The sequence below is a fragment of the Numida meleagris genome, chromosome 3, assembly GCF_002078875.1.
Source record: "Numida meleagris isolate 19003 breed g44 Domestic line chromosome 3, NumMel1.0, whole genome shotgun sequence".
Lineage (NCBI taxonomy): Eukaryota > Metazoa > Chordata > Aves > Galliformes > Numididae > Numida > Numida meleagris.
Genome location: NC_034411.1, coordinates 31,436,467 through 31,456,776, shown reverse-complemented (window position 1 = coordinate 31,456,776; position 20,310 = coordinate 31,436,467). Strand labels below are relative to the sequence as shown.

Genomic DNA, 20,310 nt, shown 5'->3' with positions numbered 1-20,310 from the left:
AAACTTGCAAATGGCCACTGGTGTTGAGAACAGGAAAATACATTTGTGAATAAAACAGCACTTCTTATTTACTGTTTTGATGTGGTACTCGGTGATTAGTATTTGCATTGGAAGTTTGAGGTAGTGATTAAGTAATCTTGCTCCAAACGTAGATAAGATCAGTTTTCAATTAAAATAAGAACAATAAAAAAAATCTATCTGAAATTTATCAGCTAGTAGGATTTATTTAAGACAAATTTTTTCGAAGGAGAACTGTGTAGGGTTTATAAAGATTTTTTTCTTCATATGACAGAATTTTGTTAGCCATCTGTCATCTTTATCCTGTTTAGTCTTGTTGTCACATGAACAGCAGGCATTACTATGCATCTGTCAGGCAACAATCCTGCTGACTAAAGCGGCCAGGAATGTACAAAATTAATGATTATGGTGCGATGCAATTAAATCCTGAAAAGCTGATGTTTCATTTCAAATCATTATTAATGCACGAGTATTAGAAGAAGTGCAGCTTGGATGTGCTGCTGCATTTTTCTTCTGCTGAGGGAGGTCATAGAGTTGCTGTAGTGGAATTTCCTAGGGTCAGTAGGAGATGTCAAGGAAGCCAGGATTCCAAGTCTGGGAGAAGATGTAGCATCTGGTGGCATTTGGGAAATGATCTCAAGATTCTCGATGCCCTAATCCGTAAAGCAGTTGGAGCCTTTCCAACATTTTTGTCTAGCTTGATAAACCTGAGTACTGGAAGCTGTTATGCTGTATAGTTTGACAGTCTCATGATGCAAATCTCTGAAGGGCTTATCGTTTTAAGTTCATTTATCTGTATTCATTGTTCTTGTAACCACTGTAATGCAAAGATTTGGTTAGCGTGCACTGTGACATTCTGGAAGGCAACCTCACTATAAACACTGAATATATGATTTAAAATATTATCATATTTTATCTTAATGTTTTCAATTTATTTCACGGAGTTTTCTAGATATTTGAAATATCATGACATATTTGTGTTGAGTTGATACAGTATCAAGCTGTTTAGCTCAATTTCCAAAAATAGTTAAAGTTGTATAAGGATTGATCTGTGCTAAATTAATCAAATACCTTGAATAACTTTCCATTTAAGGTTTCCATTCTTGAGTTCCATAAGATTAGAATTTTTTAATATCATAGTTTCTAACAGTTCAAAGATTTTTAAGGAATCAGAAAATATAGACTGAATGCTTGATAAACTTTCCATTGAATTCTCTCATTGAATGAATTCTCCATTCATAATGCAAAGTTTTTTGATACATCATTTTTATAAATATGCCTAAATAATACCTGAGGAGCTTGCTAGTTCTGTAGCTATTTATCAGTAGAAAATGTATTTTAAAACCACAGGATTTTCATACAAATGTTACCTTTTTAGAGTTTCATGTGTATTAGTTTAGATGGGTGTAAAAAAAATTTGATGCTGAAAACTGTGCACAATAGAAAGGGCAGTCTGGAAGATTAAGACAAGTGTATATTCATATGGTTTGATTTCATGGAATCATCATAGAATCATAAAATTATTTGGGTTGGAAGGGGTCCTTAAGATCATCTAGTTCCTACCCCCGTGCTAGAGGCAGGGACACCTCCCATTAGACCAGGTTACTCCAAGCCCCATCCAGCCTGGCTTGGAACACCTCCGGGGAGGGGGCATCCACAGCCTCTCTGGGCAACCTGTTCCAGTGTCTCACCACCCTCACAGTAAAGAATTTATTCCTAATATCTAGTCTAAATCTACCTTCTTCCAGTTTAAAACTATTTCCCCTTGTCCTGTTGCTGCATGTCCTTACAAAAAGTCCCTCCCCAGCTTTCCTGTAGGTCCCTTTCAGGTATTGGCAGGTCGCTATAAAGTCCCCCCGGAGCCTTCTCTTCTCCAGGCTGAAGAGCCACAGTTCTCTCAGCCTGTCCTCACAGGGGAGCTGCTCCAACCCTCTGATCATCTTCATGGCCCTCCTCTGGACTGCTTCAACAGCTCCATGTCCTTGTTTTGGGGGCTCCAGGACAGGACACAGTACTCCAGGTGGGGTCTCATGAGAATAGAGTAGAGGGGCAGAATCGCCTCCCTCAACCTGCTGATCATACTTCTCTTGATGCAACCCTGGATACGGTTGGCCTTCTGGGCTGCAAGCACACATTGCCAGCTCACGTTGAGTCTTTCATCAGCTGAAATTGATTCTCCTCAGGGCTGCTCTCAAGCCATTCTTTGCATATCTACGCTTGATATTGCCCTGACCCAGGTGCAGGACCTTGCACTTGCCTTGTTGAACTTCATGAGGTTGGCATTTCCCCCATTGTTTGAAGTATCTATTCAAGTAATTATTAGAATTGTTTTAAGACATCTTCAATAAGAAGTGGTAAACAGAATCCTCTAAGTAACTTCAGAGTTGTGCAAAGTGTGCGTGGACCATTATATTCTCTGTCTTATTGATGCTGGGACTGTCCTCTTGGCCTCTTCTACCATAATTCTCCTTTCCTTCTCCATTCCCATCCTTACCCTCCTCCCCTATGTATCTACTTCAGCTTTTGTTTGTGCTGGATTTACGCATCCTTCTAATGAATTAATATCTTTTTTTTTTTTTGGACTACATGTTTCATAGGCCTGGCTATGTTTGTCTAACTTATTTTAATTACTTCAAAATAATTGTAGGTATTTTTGAAAGGCGGGTATGTTGGTTGAGTGTAGCTGCTGTGCTCCAAGTATTAGGTTTATCCCTACTTTGTTAAAAAGGTATTATGAAATGATTTTACATACCTATTCTAACTGGAAATCTTCGAAGAGAATTGGAATGATAGTTTTGAAAATTTTTAAAATTCCTTTAAAAATCTGAACTACAGATAATATAGACTTTGGAACCACCACAGATTTTCAGATAATCATTCTGAGTACTCAGGAAAGTACGTCAGCTAGTAGCTAACTGGAAGCGAGGAGAACAGATTTCTTTTCTTAACATTTTCTGGATGATGCTGGCCATCTCTGTCCAATTGTTTGCCTGAGTGAGGCTTGGGCCCACAAAAATAAGGTTAAAAGTTTTTTAAGGCAGTACTTTTTTCAGCCATTTTTCTAGGAAAAGGAAACAGTGTTCAAGAGCTAAACAGAGTACTTTTATGTTCCACTAGAATATTTAATCATGACCAATATGGTGTATATTGAAGTCTGGATCAAGGGTGCTACCAAGTAAAATGTGTCTGGATGCAGCATGGTTTTTATTTTTTATTTTAAAAAAAGGATGGTTGTTTCTTTTTTCTGGTTTTTTTGTGTGTGTTTCTTTTTCACCGTATGGGTATAGATGGGGGTAAGGTTAAGTACTAAGATGGAAAGAGAGGAAAGAAGAGTAGGGAGAGAAAGCAGGAGGAAAAACCGTTAGGTTTTGACAAATAGCTCTCCACGTAAGTAGAACTCTGCCATTTCTGCATCATCTGCATCAGTATTGGGATCTTAAGCTACCTTCTGTTGTAAGGAAGTAACTCAGAAACTATTAATAATGGAAAATGGATTGGAATAAGCTGTTAAACCACAAATTAGTGCTGAAAGTGCAGCCAGATCTCAAGGAACAGAATGGGGGAGAAAAAGGGAGTTTTGAGTGGTCTAGGAGCTATGAAAAAAAGAAAAAGGAAGGATAATTTTAAAAAGAAATAAAGAAGGTTAGAGCACGTAAAGGAAAATATCCCACTGTAGTGTCTTGGAAGAGCACTCTTATTTCAAATATCATCTCAGTGAATTTTTAAATATTTTTAAGAATGAAGTATGTCAATGGTTTACGGGCTGGTTCGGCTCGGTTTTGTGACTAATGGGGCTGGGGGACCCACGCCCCGGTAAAGGGAAAAGGGTAGGGAGATGGGCACAAAACAGCGGCAATGATCTGAGGAGAAACAAACTAATTTACTAAATAAGATACTGGAATACAAGATAACACAATATAATAAAATATAATTGGAATTGAGGCTAATAAATAAAATGAGAGAGAGTGTCCGAAGACCAAAGGCCTTACTCTAGGTAAGCTGAGACGATACAGCTAGGAGCACCCAGAGGAGAGACGAGCTGGAAGGTTGAAAAAAAAGAAGCGTCTCGTGATTTGCAAACAGTTTTATCTTTCCGTCTGAGCGGAAAACGGAAACAGAACAACACAAAGTCCTCTGGGGTATGTAGTTCTTCTTCTCTTCTATCGACGATCCGCAGAACTGGAGCATTAACTTTTTTAACTCCCAGTGCACTACATGATGTTATGATGTGGAATACCAATAACCAAAAATCATAAACAGTGACAAAGCAAAATGAATTCAAATGCTGTGCTGAATGCAGACAGGTGGTGGGTGTGCAAGTGAGAGCGTTGTTACTCAGGCAGTGGAAGAGGTTCAACTGCCATGTGCCTGGTATACCAGTAGCCTACTAAAGCCTATCCCACAGTGACTTGTTACCGCTGCTTCCTGCAGCTTAATCTGTGTGGTTACACAGGCTACCTAGATGCCTGGAGCTTTTGTCAGCTTGTTACATGCCCCTTTTCTGATTGTATTTTCTACTGCTGGCTGCACCTGGCAATAACATGCCTGTAAGCCAATGGCTTGGTTTTCCCAACGTGCAATATGATGTCGGTGGTATTTCATACGGTTCTCTTGCTTTTCTTGGCAGCAAAGGAATTTGCCTGTTAGTGGGAGAGAAATGTGTCTTGAAAAGAGTGTTTTTAATAAGACTTCAGGAGAGCAGGGAGCAGACTAGCAATATTATAGGCCAATCATTTTGTCTAAGATTGAAAGGTCACATGAGAGCTTGTTTTATATCCTTAGTCATACACAGATGTATGTGGTTGGGAATTGTGTGTCAACTGCTCTGTAATTTTCACTTAAATAATACTTCAGAGTGTCATTTTCTCCAGCAACTAATGTTTTTCTGTGTGTATCAAAAGAGGAAATCATGACTTCTTTGGTTTAAATTGTTCTTACCAGAAACGTGTTGTAGTTGGTGTTCAATTCATTCAAATCTGAAAAGAGTTTAGTGTACCTTTATAGAAAGAAAGGCCAGCATAGATCTAGTACTGGCACTACGTGCTCTGTGAGGTTTAACCTGCCTAAATGGAAGAACTTTGCCGTTTCATTACTTTCACACTGATGGTCTTAAAATAGTTATGCAAGAAAGTTGTGTGATTTTATGATAGAAATATATTTTCAAAACAAAACTGTCCCTTCCTTGCCAACTTGCTCCCCATGCTTGGCTTTATTTGGGTGTTGTCTGACATTGAATAAACTCAGCATTTTAAGGGAAAAGTTCAAAAAAGTGAGGGGAGTAGTCTTCCTCCCACTGGGTATCTAATCTAGAGAGATTTGAGGCTCAGATTTTTCCTGCCTCTGTATCCTTTTCTTCAAACATCTCAAAACCAAGGTTGGAGGAGTATGGAGAGACTTCGGAGTGTGACTGAGGGAATGACAACACTTGTCTCTTCAGTTAAACTACTAGGTCACTCTACTAGGAGTTCCTCCTCTTCAAACTCTGTCTTGTACTCTCTTATATGAGATTTTAATGATTGCTTTTAGTTGTCTTTTGAATGGGAGAAGGGGGGAAAAAGGAGAAAAATGAATGATAAATTTAGCCAGTATATTTATGTGAAGTTGTAATTTATACAGAAAGTTCATGGAATTTGAGAAATACACTGGTGAACTGAGAGAGATTTAACTCATTTTCTTTAGGAGAGTAATAAGTGGAAGAGACACTTTCTCTTCTGTCCTGTAGAGATCCCTCACGGATATCCCAGTAGTTTTCAGCTCTTTCGAATTGTATTTATTAACAGAAAACATTTCCAAAAGTTTTTAAAAAGAGGAGAGAGAAAAGCCAGGTGCCTTGTAAAACCTTCCCTTAATGGGCTCCAGACAAGATCAGAAAGTCTCCAGAACCCTAGCAATAAGTGTTATTACTTAAGAAAGCAATTGCATTTGAGACTGACCTCTTGGTGATTTCGATTTCAAGGCACACATTTTCAAAACATATTTTATTTTGCTTAAGCAGATGACAGATTTGACAGATTGAAGATGTTGCATGGCACAAGTGGTTCTGGGGATACACTGAGCACATTAACACACTTCAGAATAATTAGTGAAGTGATGCTTGATACCCTCTGTTTTTCTTCCACTATGCAATTATGGTTTCTACTGGAAAAACAACAACAGCAACAAAAATCGTATCCAGTCTGCCAAGAGTTATTCAGGAATAACTGAAGTTTTTGTTTTTGTAGCACTGGCATAAGAGAGAATATTAAATAGCATAATTTTCAAGGTATTGATTTCTGGCTAGAAATTTTCTACTGTACTGTTGTATTTGCCAGTGTGGATCAGTGGTATTTGCTAGTGTGGGGAAAAGAATATAACCATTCTTTCTGTGCTGAAGTTTCTTCATATTTTTCTCAGCTATTACTTTGAAATACAAGTCTTTTTGCTCATTTAAGAATTATGTTCAATCTTGAACTGTTCCACTGTTGTGTTGTACACTTTCTAAAAAGCAGCCAAAAATTTTAAGCTTCCCATTTTTTGAAAAGTTTCCCACTGAATGGTAGCTCTGAAAGTGTTTACCTTTTGCCCTTTACAGCATCTTCACATATTGTCCTGGTGACTGAAATCATGGTATTAGGAGCAATAATGTCAGATAGAACAGTCCGTGAGCTATATTGAAGAGTAAAACTATGCTTTTTGTATTGCCCAAATGATGACAGCAATTTGAGAAGAAAAATACTAATATTGACAGATTGTAGGACATAGCAGTCACATTTTTCTGCCTAAGCTTTGCACTAGAAGAAGTTAACAAGCTGAGTTTCAACAGGATTAAGCAATTAAAATAATTAAGTTCCACATGTAGCCACCAAGGCATGGAGGACACACTATTGCCACCTGTTGCTAACTTTGAATAGAAGAAAGTTTACAGCTGTTGCCTCTAATACCCTTGCAAAACTGAAGGTATGTGTCCCAAGTTGAGCTAGCAAAACATGATCTGAAATAGCTCAATACTGGTAAACTTCTGGAGTCACATTGTGTAATGCATATACTAGGTACTACAAAACAGATTCTCTTCTCTGCTAAGGAAATTTTTTATTCCTGCTGTATTGTAATAAAACTCTAACTTCGAAGTGATTGCTTCTCCTCTGTTTCTTTCTTCATCCCTTTGTTTATTTTCCTCTTTTGAGAAAAATAGAAAGTGAAGCTAATGGAAGAAGTTCTTAGATCATTTTTTCAGCGATTGTTCATTCCCCAGAGCAAGCTGATTTGGTAACAAAATGCAGCGTAACCACAGCAGCTTGGAACTTCATGCAGGCTTACTGTTTTGAAGTGTATGCAGTTCCTCTGCAGGTCTCGCACCTTGTGCTATGTTTTATCTAGCTGCTGTTTCAACACTGGCAGTATCAAAACTATCTAACTAGCTACAACTATGGGACTTGCATCTTATGCAGTTCAAAATTTTGTTTGTCATGGGTGAGTCTCCATATCCTTTGTTCCACAAAACGTGTCTATTGTGAAAGGTTTTAGGGAAGATGTGTGCTACTGTATAGAGCTGTGACAAAAAACATCAAGTCATCTGGTAGGAAAAGAGGACCCTTGAATGAGGATTTCTTTTGGAGAGTAACTACAACCACCTATCTTGTTCCCGACCACGTAAGGACATAGACCAAAGCTAGCATCAGCTAGATGTATTGGCATTTTCGATTGCAGAATGAGAAAAAGATTATTATGCTATACTGCGAACAAGAAAATTGCAAGGAATATGAAAGGTAGGCAAGAAGGATGTATGAAAATAGACATTTTCTTTCCCCAAATATCAAATAATCTAGTCTATATTTGAGCTAATTTTACATACATGCAGCATACATAATGTCCAGCTTCCCATCCACCTGTACCCCCAGGTCTTTTTCAGCAGGGCTGCACTCAATCCTTTCATCCCCCAGCTTGTATTGGTAGTGAGGGTTGCCTCAACCCAGGTGCAAGATCTTGCATTTGGATTTGTTGAACCTCATGAGGTTCACCTGGTCCCACTGCTCAGCCTGCCTAGGGCTCTCTGAATGGCATCCTGTCTCTCTGATGTGTCGGCCGCACCCTACAGCTTGGTGTCATCAGCAAACTTGCTGAGGGTGCACTTGACCCCACTGTCAATGTCATTAATGAAGATATTAAAGAGTATTGGCCCCAGCGCCGACCCCTTGGAGGCACCAGTCGTCACCGATCTCCATCTAGATACTGAGCCATTGACCACCACTCTCTGGTCTAGATTCTGCAGCCAGTTCTTTGTCCATTGAACAATCCACTCATCAAATCCATATCTTTCCAATTTGGAGAGAAGGATGTTGTGGGGTACCTTGTCAGAGGCCTTACTGAAGTCCAGATGATATCGTGGCTCTTCACTTGTCCACTGATGCAGTGACACCATCATAAAAGGCCACTAGGTTGGGTCAGGTGGTCCTGAGAAACCTGATTTTCATTTATAGTGGGCTTCCCCAATCCTCTCCTACCAAACCAAACATTTGAGGGTTGTGTGACGAGCAGTTATCAGAGAAGACCGAGGCAAAAAAAGTTGTAAAGTAACTCAGCCTTCTCCTTGTCTCTTGTTACCAGCTTGTCCATGTCACCCACTACGGGGGGTACACCCTCCTGGAACTTCCTTTTCTGGTTGAGGTACTTGTAGAAACCTTTCTTGTTCTTCTTGGTATCTCTTGCCAAGTTTAGTTCAAGCCAGTCGTTGGCTTTCCTGACCTCATCCCTACACAGTCTAGCAGTTTCCTTATACTCTTTCCATGGTACCTGTCCCTGTTTCTACTGCCTGTGCATTTTCTTCTTGCTTTCAGTTTGCAGACCTGCAGGTCCTGGTTCAGCCATGCTGCTCTCTTGCTTTCCTGACTTGCAAGACCTGGGGATGGAGAGCTCTTGCATGCTGAGGAAAGCTTCCTTAAAGGTCTGCCAGCTCTGCTCTGTACCCTTACCCGTGAGGACAGTTTCCCAGGGTGTTTTGTTGACTAACTTCTTGAAGAGCTGGAAGTTAGCTTTTCTAAAATTTAGCATCCTAATTTTACTCTTTGCCTGTCTCATGTCCTTCCGGATCGTGAACTCAACCATAGTATGGTCACTACAGCTCAGGCAGCCTCCAATCCTGATGTCACCAATCAGTTCATTTGCATTGGTGAGCAGCAGGTCCAGTATTGCATCCCCCCTGGTGGGACTTTCTATTACTTCACTCAGCAAGCTATCCTCAATGCATTCCAGGAGCCTCTTGGATTGCCCACAGCTTGCCGTGCTACTTTTCCAGCTGATGTCTGGGTGGTTGAAATCACTCAGCAGGATGAGCGCTTGTGATCGCAACGCCTCCTGTAGCTTAAATCCATTCTTCACGACTAAGCTTACAAATCTAGCTACTTCCAGAGATTTTAGGGAAGTTCTGCTTACAGTTTATGATAATCACAAAAATGAATAACATAAGGGGCAGGTGAAAAATCTCTTCTAAGAAGCCACACTTGTCTGTTAAGGACTATGAAATTATACAAGTCACAAGTAAATGCCATACAGATAATACTAGTAGTACTTTTCTAAAGCATCTGTGTCCTCCGTAAGTGGACTTGTCTGGAGTCTTAAGTCATTGATGGACTTTAAGACTGAAACCTAAATACTGGCAGTCAGTAACTTTAGGCTCAATATTTGTCCAGAACAATAAGCTTGCAGTTTGATAGTGAGTGATCCTGTTGTGGTATTGAATGCCTCATTTATTTCGCTGTGCTTCCTTAGGTGGTAGTATTTGACTACAACAGAACATCCCAAATGACAATTGCATAGGGGGTGCTCTAAATTGCGTAGTATACTATTTCAAGGAAAAGGAAATACTGCGTCAGACATTTATGAATCCAGTTATCTTCTACTCATGACCTTGACCTCTTTTGTGTTAATTCTGATAACCAAATGCTTTAGATTTGTTTTGGGATTGTTGGACTCATTTCCTCTTGTCTGCTTTTCCTCCCCACCCTATTATAAAGAAACTGAAGAATTTTTTTTAGTAGGCTGATACTGACAACTTCAGTTACTGTTTTGTTTCTTAGGTGGTTGTTTCTGCTTTCAGAGTGGAATACACATTTGCTGGGATTTGTGTCCTTATACATTAAACAAAAACATTCATAATAAGAATCCAGTACATGAGCCATCTTAGGAAAAATAGACATGCACAGTTCCAGCATCCTAATCAGTAACTTCTGCCCCAGCATATTTCTGTGCCTTACAACTATAAGCGTCTTCCTATATCTTAAAAGTTCGTTTTAATTAATGTGAAAAAAAATAAGTTCTATTGGTTGTCCATTAGTTCTAGCCACTACTTTTGCATAGATTCCTTACAATTTTTTGACCTTCCTGCTTTTTGCTTAAAAAAGAAAAGAAACAATAAAATACTTAAAAACCATCAGGAAGTGGTATACACTGCCAGGCAGTTACATCTCTTCCTGAATAATTCTGAAATTTGAAGTCACTTAAGATATGAATGGTTTTGGATTATGATCTCGCTTAGACATGCAGGGGATACTTAGGGAATGAGTATAAACAGAAGAATTAATTTCTTTTCCTGAAGAAAGACTAGTAATGGAGTAGGGAAGAATGAATTACCAGAATATCACAAAGATCTGGGAAATTTTGTATAAACACTGGCTTTTCAGTTTTCCACTGGTTGAAATAGAGAAAAGAAACAGAATTAGACAGATAGAAGACGTTCTAAAGGTAAGTGGCAGAATTTATCTAAATGCTTGGTCTAGTTTTCTGAAATAAAGTTGACAAGAAGTAATAAGTCTATTTTTTATTGAGTAAAAAGTGTAGAATAATTACTTAAAATTGAGGATTTCGCTGAATTGTTCAGTGCTAAGTACTTAGTGTTAAAATTTTTATGCATGGAATATCTGTTGATGATGCAATCCCTACCTGTAAAACAACACATTTGAAAATCTTGTAGTTGTGTCATAAGATAGGATGGAGGAAAATTGGTAAATTCGATTGATTTTTATATCTTTTATTACAAAGTATATTAATCTTGCATTTATAATTAGTAATTGTTATACTAGCAGCACATGTTTGATACTGAAGTTTAAAGATGATTGGATCTGGAGAAATTCATTAGCAAAGTATCTGCAGTGAGAGTACACTGAGGTGGTAGAACAGGCTTCAACATCTGTAGACTCATGCAGGTGTAAAAGCCTGGGGTTTTTTTCGTAGCTCAACACCTAATTCTTTCAGTTATAAAACCCTTGGGAGCTGATAAGAAGTGTTTTTCTTGTTTGGCCTATAACACTGGGTTGAGAAAGGAGCAAGATGTAAATGCAGGTTGATCATCTTTCTAGTTACAAGTCATACAATGTTGTGTAGTTGATGTAATAATATACACTTGCTGTGTCTGCCAGTTGAATTTCCACTGCAATCTAAGAGTCTGAAGGTGTTTACTTGTTTATTTAGTGTGTGAGAAATGCCATTCGTTGTTCTCTAAATTTTTAAACAACAGGAATTTTATGATAAATTATGTTTCAAAGATGTCTGCAATGAATCCTCTTTTAAAAAAAAAATAGAAAAAAGGCTATGCATAATTGAAAGGCAGTCTGTTTCTTACCATTGATGACAATTCATCTTTTAAAGAAAAAGAAAACAGTCACAAGTGGAAGAAAAAAAAAAAACGAGAGATTTGAATCAAAATGGTTTGGCTGAATGAAATAACACTGAGATGTAATCATTTAAATTGCATACATTTTTGTCACTTCTGTCTGGCTTCAGTATGCTTCATTTTCAAGGGAAGATGTGTATTAAAATATGAAACTATTTATTAAAATGTAATTTAAAAGCATTCTTCTCAAATTTTAATAGTTTTCAACAATAATAAAAGTGTATACAGAGCAAATATAAAACACCCTGATGATGATAGGTTTGCATCTCTAATTCAATTGTGGTGATCAATTTTCTACAGGTAAGATTAAATCAGTTAAATAGGAGGGCTGCTCCAAAAGTTAACCTAGGTTATTGTGTTGGCCCATGATGTCAGAGGCGGATGTTGGTGGTATGGCATTGGTTGAACCTTTCCACCAATATTCCATTATGTGTTGTTGCCGTATGACAGATGGCAGCAGAGGGGCAGTCTGACAGAATGGCATCTGGCATGGAAGTGTGTATGAAGCAAAGGTGTGGAATTGAATGCCTCCATGTGGGAAAAATAGCACCCATTGGTATTCATCAGCGCTTGCTGAATGTTTATGGAGACCAGCCAGTAGATGTGAGCACAGTGAGGCAGTGGGGGGTTCATTTCAACAGTGGGACAGTGACTTGAAAGACAGGTGGTGTTCTGGACAGCCTTGCAGATGTTTACAAGCGCGGCATGCAGGCTCTTGTTCATTGCTGGCGAAAATGCACAGCTAATGGTTGTGACTATGTTGAAAAGTAGTGTTATATAGCTGAGCACTTGCTTTATCTAGTAGTGTTATTGTGTTCTTTGTACCTGTTGTAGTTTTCATGGAATGAAATAGGAGGCATTACTTTTGGAGTGATGTGCATAAGGCATTTCTCTTTGCCCTGCTAAAACCTTCCCTGAGGAATATACCTTCAGTCTTCCCCTGCTAAGCTTGCCAGGTTGAATGAGTTTTTTGCTGTGATTAGAAGTTTTTAAGAGTGTAGGCTACTGTAGTTTGAGAACTTTGTTCTTCAAAATGATAAAGATTAATTCAGTCTTAAAACATTAATTTATAATCATACATGTATTTGATAAGACCTTCTTATTTACTGAAATGAAGCTAAGACCTACAAAAACACTCGCTAGGGAATAAGAACAATAAGAATGAGACAAATGTTTGTGTGTTTTTTGAAACCAATCCAGCATTGTTCTGAAAATTTCTTCCATTTGAAGGTATTTTACTGCAGCTTTAACTGTTTCAGGAAATGAGAGACGAGGCTGTTTTTATTTTTGGGACGATTTAAGGTGGAAAAAATATGGAAATGGTGGTGCTGCAATACTTCAAAAAATGGAATAGGTAATAAGTCAAAGCCAGCTTTGTGAATTGGAATAATCAGTGGTTTTGTCCTCCCTCAACAACAAAGAAAAGACAAAACAGTCTGTCAGTAAGGCTTTTGCAGCAGGAGAAAAAAAATATATTTTACTGTATTGGTTCATCACAGCACGCAAGCTGTGATTTCAATAGAAACCAAAGCATTTATTGTCGAATGAGATTTTCAGTAGGAAATCTGACAAAAGCTGAAAATAATGACTCTTAAATTTTAAAGCAGGGGGTCAGAAAGTAGTTGTATGGCCAAGCCGGGGTAGGATCTTGGAATATTATATTGGAAGCATTTCGCTTTTATTATGTAGGTCAACACCACAGATAATCACAGAGAATGCTCTAGGCAGTTTGGCTCTTAACCATCAGTTAAGAGCAAGATTTTAGCAGATCAGTTTCTGCAGCAAAACTGCAGTGTAAACCTCAGAGATTGGTGATCATTGACCCAGAGTACTGATTTGGCAGTAAGTGGGGGGAACAGATTTGTAAGAAAGATAATTGAACTGGCGACAAATCTTTGTGAGATATATTTAGAGATAATGAAGAAATATTACACTTTCAGGGAACTAAAAAAAAAGAGAAAATAGAAAAAGAATTGACTACTGTGTAATTAATGAGGTAAAATGATAACTTTTTTTAGATTAGATGGTTACATTATTTACAAATATGAGAAGTAATTCAAAAAATGAAAATAATCACGCTTTTAAATTTGTTTGTAACTGTGCTGCTCTGGTGCAGAGAGAGAAGTGCCTTCAAAGGTAGTTATTTCTACCAAAAAATAATTGCCAGCATGTCAAGGGTTTTGCTCTCTAGTACGTTACAGGGAAGGTTGGTTATAAAAACAAAACGATACGGTCACTGTATGTGATTTATATGTTTCAAGGTAGTATATTTGGGGTTATGGTGTGTAAAGTATCAGTTGAATGGAAACAATTGTAATGGAGATAGCTTTTGGAGTAGTGTGGGCTGAATGTAATTTCTGACTGTAGAACTGTTTGCTCAACTCAGTGCATGTTCTGTTCCAGTTATGGTTGTGAATAGAGAGATATTTTGGCTTTTGAATTTTCCAAACTGATTTAGGTCCCATTGATTCAAATAATTATTTGGATTGGTATGTGGAGATTTCTATGATTATATGATATTGGCACTTTTCCTCATTTCCATTTGCTTTTTCAGTTTCCAGTTTCTTTATGGTATTGCTTTGTAACTATCTGATCATTGTAAATATAGTACTGTGTTTTTGTGATAAGATTTGGGTGTTTTGACAGATGCGGAGCTGTTTTTGTAAGAGATATGACCTACCATGCCTGAACTGGATTTTAAATGGTACAAATAATATTGTTTGTGACTGTTATGTGCATTGCTGTGCTATACCTGCTGATTTTTCCAGATGCAGATCTGTACAGACATTGAAGTTGCCCAGAAATAGAAACATGTAGTAAATTATTCTACCACAGAACTCTTTATCTGTCCTTTATCCCATTTTTTCCCATGTAAAATGTGTACAAATAAAGGTCATGATTAAGGTTGCAAATTCAGACACTGAGAAGTTAGAAAACGCCAAACTATTTCAGGAGCTCTCAGCCTGTTTGTTGCCAGGATAATTCCTCTGGCCTGAAGTCTGTCTTCCGTCCTCTGGTTCCACACTAAAGGTGCAGGCTGAGGGCTAGGTGAACTGCCATGGGCCCAGCAGCCTCCTGCTCTTAGGTTTTTCATTGAATTGTTTTAATTGGAAGGATCCTTAAAGGTCTAGTCCAACTCCTCTGCGATGAACCTCTGGATGAACATCTACAGCTAGATCAGGTTGCTCAGAGCCGTGTCCTGACTGACCTTGAATGTCTCTAGGGATGGGGCATCCACCATTTGCTGAGAAAACAGGCAGCAGCAGCCTGCTGGAGAAGTCCGTCGGTCCTTCAGTCCTCTCCCTCTGGCCCTGCCTAGAGTATCTCATGTGAAAGGGAGCAGCTGAAAGCAAAGTGCATTAGTTCCTCTGGCAGCAGTACACTAGTTCCTCCTGAAGGTCATCAGCACAAATTCTCCAATGTGAGACTGGTACCACTAGAACTGACAGATGATTATATTTAATTAAGCAATTGAAGGCCACTAACAGACTGAAGAGTGCTGACTGATTCATTTTGTTTCTGCAGCCCTTGATTCTGTTGGGCAAGGTTTTCAGTATCCCGAGCCCAGGTTTAGTTCTTCCTGCTGCTCTGTGAAGAAGCAGCAGCAGCAAAAGCGTTGGTGTCCAGTCTCAGTCAGTCCCTCAACCTGTTTGGTGAAAGTGACCAGTGCAGACCGTAAAACTTTGTACAGATGAAAGAAAACTTCGCTTTGGTTTGGTTTCTTAATTGGTTACATACCAAACAGACTGTACCCAATCCTGCTTTATGATTCTGGGAAGAACTGTATTTCTGTGGGGAGCTTGATGTGCTTCTGTTTGAAAGCGTCATACAGTCAGGCATGGAATATTTAATGCATTCAGAGTGTTTCCATTTTTGCTTGAAATGGAATTGATTTCAAGCCAATAGTTGCTGAGGATGCTTATTTTTCTCTTTGTTGAGTAGATCAATCATTAACACAGAATGATAGGGGTTCTGTTTGTTTTTCCCTGATGTATAGAGAGCTTTCCAGGAATATGTGAAGAACTGGGTTGGATGTCTTTCAAGAAAATGTATATATTGAAAACAGACTTCTTTATATGTGATTGCATTTCTTTGGGATAGCTGAAGTTTAAACACTTTGCCCATGTGTCATATTTCTAATGTACTTACCATCATATACTCTACGGTTGCTGGGTCAGGCTCAACTACTGGAAGAATGCGTCTTTCCTGCCAAGTAATTTTTCAACAGAAACTACTGGGTATTAGTCAAAGTTTCATTGTATAGGGAAACTATTCTGAGGAAGAAGATTTTCTTTTTTTGTAAGAAGGGAAAATAATGAGTTTCCCAAGGTGTTATGTGAAATGTTCTATAAAATTCTTGACAGAAGAGACTGAGCATATCTTTTGTTTCTTGTCATGCTCCTGTCTCCCTCCCTCACCAAAGAACTAAAGATGTTCTTGAGATTTGCAACTGAATGAGAACAGTTGAAAAAGATTTCAGCAAGAGAGCACTTTACTGGTTAAAAAATTTTTGGTTTAGGTTACAGATATCAAGAGAAGACATATTTTTTTTCTCAGTGCAGATGTCTAAGGACATCTAAGTAATATGAAAGAATTATGCCTGTTTAGACTGTGAGTAAAAAAAAAAAGCACACTATTGAATTATCTGTAGACAGTGGCACTTCTTTTTTTTTTTCTTTTGTATTGTGTGTTTTTTTTCCTCAAGATTTCTACTTGTATGACAGAATACAGTCTCTACCTTAGGTATAAGGAAGCTTAAAATGTTTACATGCTTGGAATTGTTAACATTGTCATATGAAATTTCGATCTGGAAGTCTTTGCTTTATTTGAAGTATTTATTGTTTACATTCTCCAGAAATCACATCTAGTTTTTAAGTTCTAAGTAAAACTTATGTGCCATGCATAAATGTTTATTTTTGAAGCATTATAATCTATTTTTATGATTAAGATTGAATGAGGCTTCTGCTACTTTCAGACAAATAACTTCTTTTTTTTTTTTGTATTGCTTGTGCATATGCTGTTGTGCAACTTATGGTAAGTGAAACGCAAATGTGTGGTATCTGTTAGGTAAACTCAAGTCTTCCAGCAAGAGAAAAAGTACAGGGTGTTTCCAATAGATTATTCTTCTTGAACAGGGTGTTCCAGTTGGAAGACAGAGTAGATTTAAATGGTTTATAAAGAGGCATGTATGATTTTGAGTATCATATGTAAACAATGAAATACAGCATATGAATGTTAAGCTGAAGGATTCAGCTTGGCTATCCTATGTTTGTGGCTTTTCTACAGAAGAACTGCATCTGTTGAAGAATACACCTATTACGCATTACAAACCACGAACATTTGGCATAATTTATTTTGTATAGCAATTTATTTTAATACCTGACACAGGGGGGAAAAGAATCATAGTACAACAATAAATAGTATGTGGCTTCACGTCAGTCAGACCCTTCTTACTTGTTACAGGCAAGTTTTTTCTTTTTTGCAACTGGACACAAGCATTGCTTTAAAAAAAAAGTTTATTTGCTTATGCTTTTAAAGGGAGTTAACAGCAGAAGCGTCAAATGCATTGAATTTAAAACATTTTAGGAAAAAAAACTAGGCATAGTCTGTCTCAGAGGAAGGACTGCATTACTCTCAGGTTAACTTCAGGCACTAAGAATGAAGGGCTATCCTGAAAAAGCCGATATTGACATTCTTCTCAGCTCAGGAAGAAACCTTAAAGTATTTCGTATTTGCTTAGGGATTACTGTAGCCAAGTTTCCCCAGCCGTATGGGGGGAGAAATAAATATCAGAGGAGAAGCCGTTATACAAACACCATTAAATCACTCTTAGCATAGATGCATACTCAATAATGAGTACTTATGCTCTTGGGAGGGGGAGCATCATAATGGAAGTATCCATCAAAATAAGCTATTAGTAAATCAAAAGAAGAAAAAAAGGAAAGAATAGCGCAGAACGCAATACAAGAAGGCCTCTTTTCTTTACATATTCAAGAAACTTGAGTCCAGTCCAGGGTTAAAAAAGTGGCACCAAGAAGTAGCTAGGGAATTAGTCTGCTCTGCAAAAAAAAAAAAAAAAAAGGGGGGGGGGGTTAAACTAATTTGAAAGAATATGCATAGAATGGATTTGTTTTCAGTCGAAGAAAATCAGCCTGTTTGGTTCTGTAAGTAAAGTTGCTAGAAACCAGGGCCATTTTCTTCTGATTTTAAAAAAAAAAAAAAAGGCAAACATCCTCAAATTCTGAACCTTGTGATTTCTGTCAATGCAGTGATTACATAATATCCAGTTTTTGAGTGAAGTAGGTGAAATGCTGTTTTCAGTCCAAATGCATTCTACTTTGAAAACTCGCAGCCAGAAGCCTTCTCCTTGCTTGTTTCCATTAGACCTTGTTTCAAGTGGTGCTAATTTGTCTCATTCTAAAATTCCATTGCCTCATTAGTAGTTTGTCTCCGCAAAGCATCTAGACATTTTTGTAGCTTCTGTGTCCCAGGTTGCCCTGTGACTGTTCATTTCCTATACGAAGTAGGAAGTCAGTGCTATAAAACATTTTAAAGTTAGCTTTAAGAAATTTTAAAGCAGCTGTCAGGCAGTGTCATTCTTACAGAGAAATGTGATGGATAGTCCTCCAGTCAGTTTAAATGCACGTGCCATTTGCGGTTTAGAGATTAGTCCGGTCAACCAATAGTTTAATTGGAAGAACATCTGAAAGGATGACATTGCGAAGTCATTACAGCTACCATATTTTAATGAAGATATTTGAAGGAGGAAAAAAATAGGGTAAGGTTGTTGCCTTTTCAAGAATGTAGAGTTCTCCCAGAATGTACTCATTCTTCTGCAGATTTTGAATGTAAAATCTCCAGTAAGCAGTGCTGTTCAAAGATCTTGTCATCTCTGCACAATGTGTTTTGAGTTCCGTGAATCATAACTCAATTTATAACAGTGTTCACTGTAATACATTTGCCTTAAGTTTATAATGTCATTATTTCTTCGAGAAAATTAGATAAATAATGGGAGGAGTTCTTTCCTCATGTTGAAATACATCCTTGCTTAATAGCTTTTCCTTTGTGTTCAGTTGCTTTAGTTCTTGACTATTTTGTGATTTTCATCATTTAAAAGAAATATATCATTCAGAAATCTGAACTTTTTGAAAGAATAGCTCATTATTTCCTCTAAGTCATTTTAGCTTGTAAGCAAAAAAAATCTTGTCTTAAATGTCAAAGTGCTGTTCTGAATAATGCTTGTGTGCAACAGTAAGTAAAAATATACTGCGCTTACGACTCTTTATCTAGTGATAAAATTGGCAATCAGTAAAGTAATAATTATTTGGTCATTGTCTCCTTCTCAAGGTTTAGTCTAATCTCAACTGTTTCCATTTTTTTCCACATTATATTCATATTTACCAACAAATTATTCTCTCCCATTAAACAAAACTACATTGCATTGTTATATGAAATCTGTTTTTATTGCTTCATAGTTTCTGGCATTACTTCACTAAATGACTAAGTTATTTTGACCGCTGGATTTCAGAAGTCTGGTTATGTCTCAGTTTGTCCCAGTGGTCATGGTTTCAAGAGCTCTTGGCCTGGCATAGAGCTGTTGAATCAAGTTTGCTATCTGGACCATAAACATGATTTGTTGCTTTTGTAAAGTAAGTTTACCAAAAGAATGCAACTCAATGAAATTACATATCCATAAACTACTAAGCTACATATTCCAAGTTTTTATAATGTGTTATCTCATTTAATTCACAGGACAGAAAATATGAAAAACACTAATAACTCCGTATATTTACTTCTTTAGATTTGTCACCTGCTTTCTAAAGTGTGTAGGGTTACTGAATCTTAAATTTTTTGAAGTGTATTCTTGAGGATACAGATTTCACTAGTAATTCTGTATTCATGTATTACTGAGTACACTGATGTGTACTGAATGAGGTTATGACAGTTGCTGTCGTAAGGAATCCCAAATTAACCTGGAGTATAGTTCTTTACTGTGCAGCGCTTTTCAGGCTTTGTTATTAGAAAACAAAGTATAGCAGAGAACGCTTTTAAAAGTAGTAAAGATACTTAAAATTCTGAAGCTTCAAAAATTGTTTAGCTTTTGTGTTGGAGAAGTGTTTCAATATCACTCTCCCCAAAGGTAAGGATGCATTTAAAATTAGGTATTAAGTTGCATTAAGGTTTGAATTTACTGATCAATCCTTGAAAGTTTTGCAGAAGTCTTTGTAAATATTACAGGGTCCGTAAGGGCTTCTTGTTGCATAAGCTTAAAAGAATGCCCACTTTTCTTGCATACGAAGCAGTAGAAACTTTCTCTGTGTGAGAGAGTGCTGTGGTAATGAAGCAAAGGAGATTTTTTTTAATGGCCTCAGCCACTCCTCATTATGTATCACCTTCTAGACACTTGACCATCTTTGTAGCATCTCTGGATGCTCTCTAGTAGTTTAATATCCCTCTTACAATGTGGTGCCCAAATCTGCACACAGCGCTTGAGGTAAGTAAGGCTGCACCAGCAACCTTCCCTTGCCTGATGGCAGTGCTGGGCCTGGTGCACTCCAGGGTAAGATGGGCTCTTTTGGCTGCCAGGGCACCCTGCCAACTCAGATTCAATTTGCTGTCAGCCAGAATCCTCAGATCCCTTTCTGTAT

The 20,310-nt window shown here is 37.8% G+C and overlaps 1 protein-coding gene across 2 annotated transcripts in view; it reads left to right on the top strand.

The window, feature by feature from the left end:
- TTC27 (tetratricopeptide repeat domain 27) overlaps window positions 1-20,310 on the top strand; it is a 107,145-nt gene that overhangs the window by 52,859 nt on the left and 33,976 nt on the right. The gene's annotated exons all lie outside the window — the stretch shown is intronic.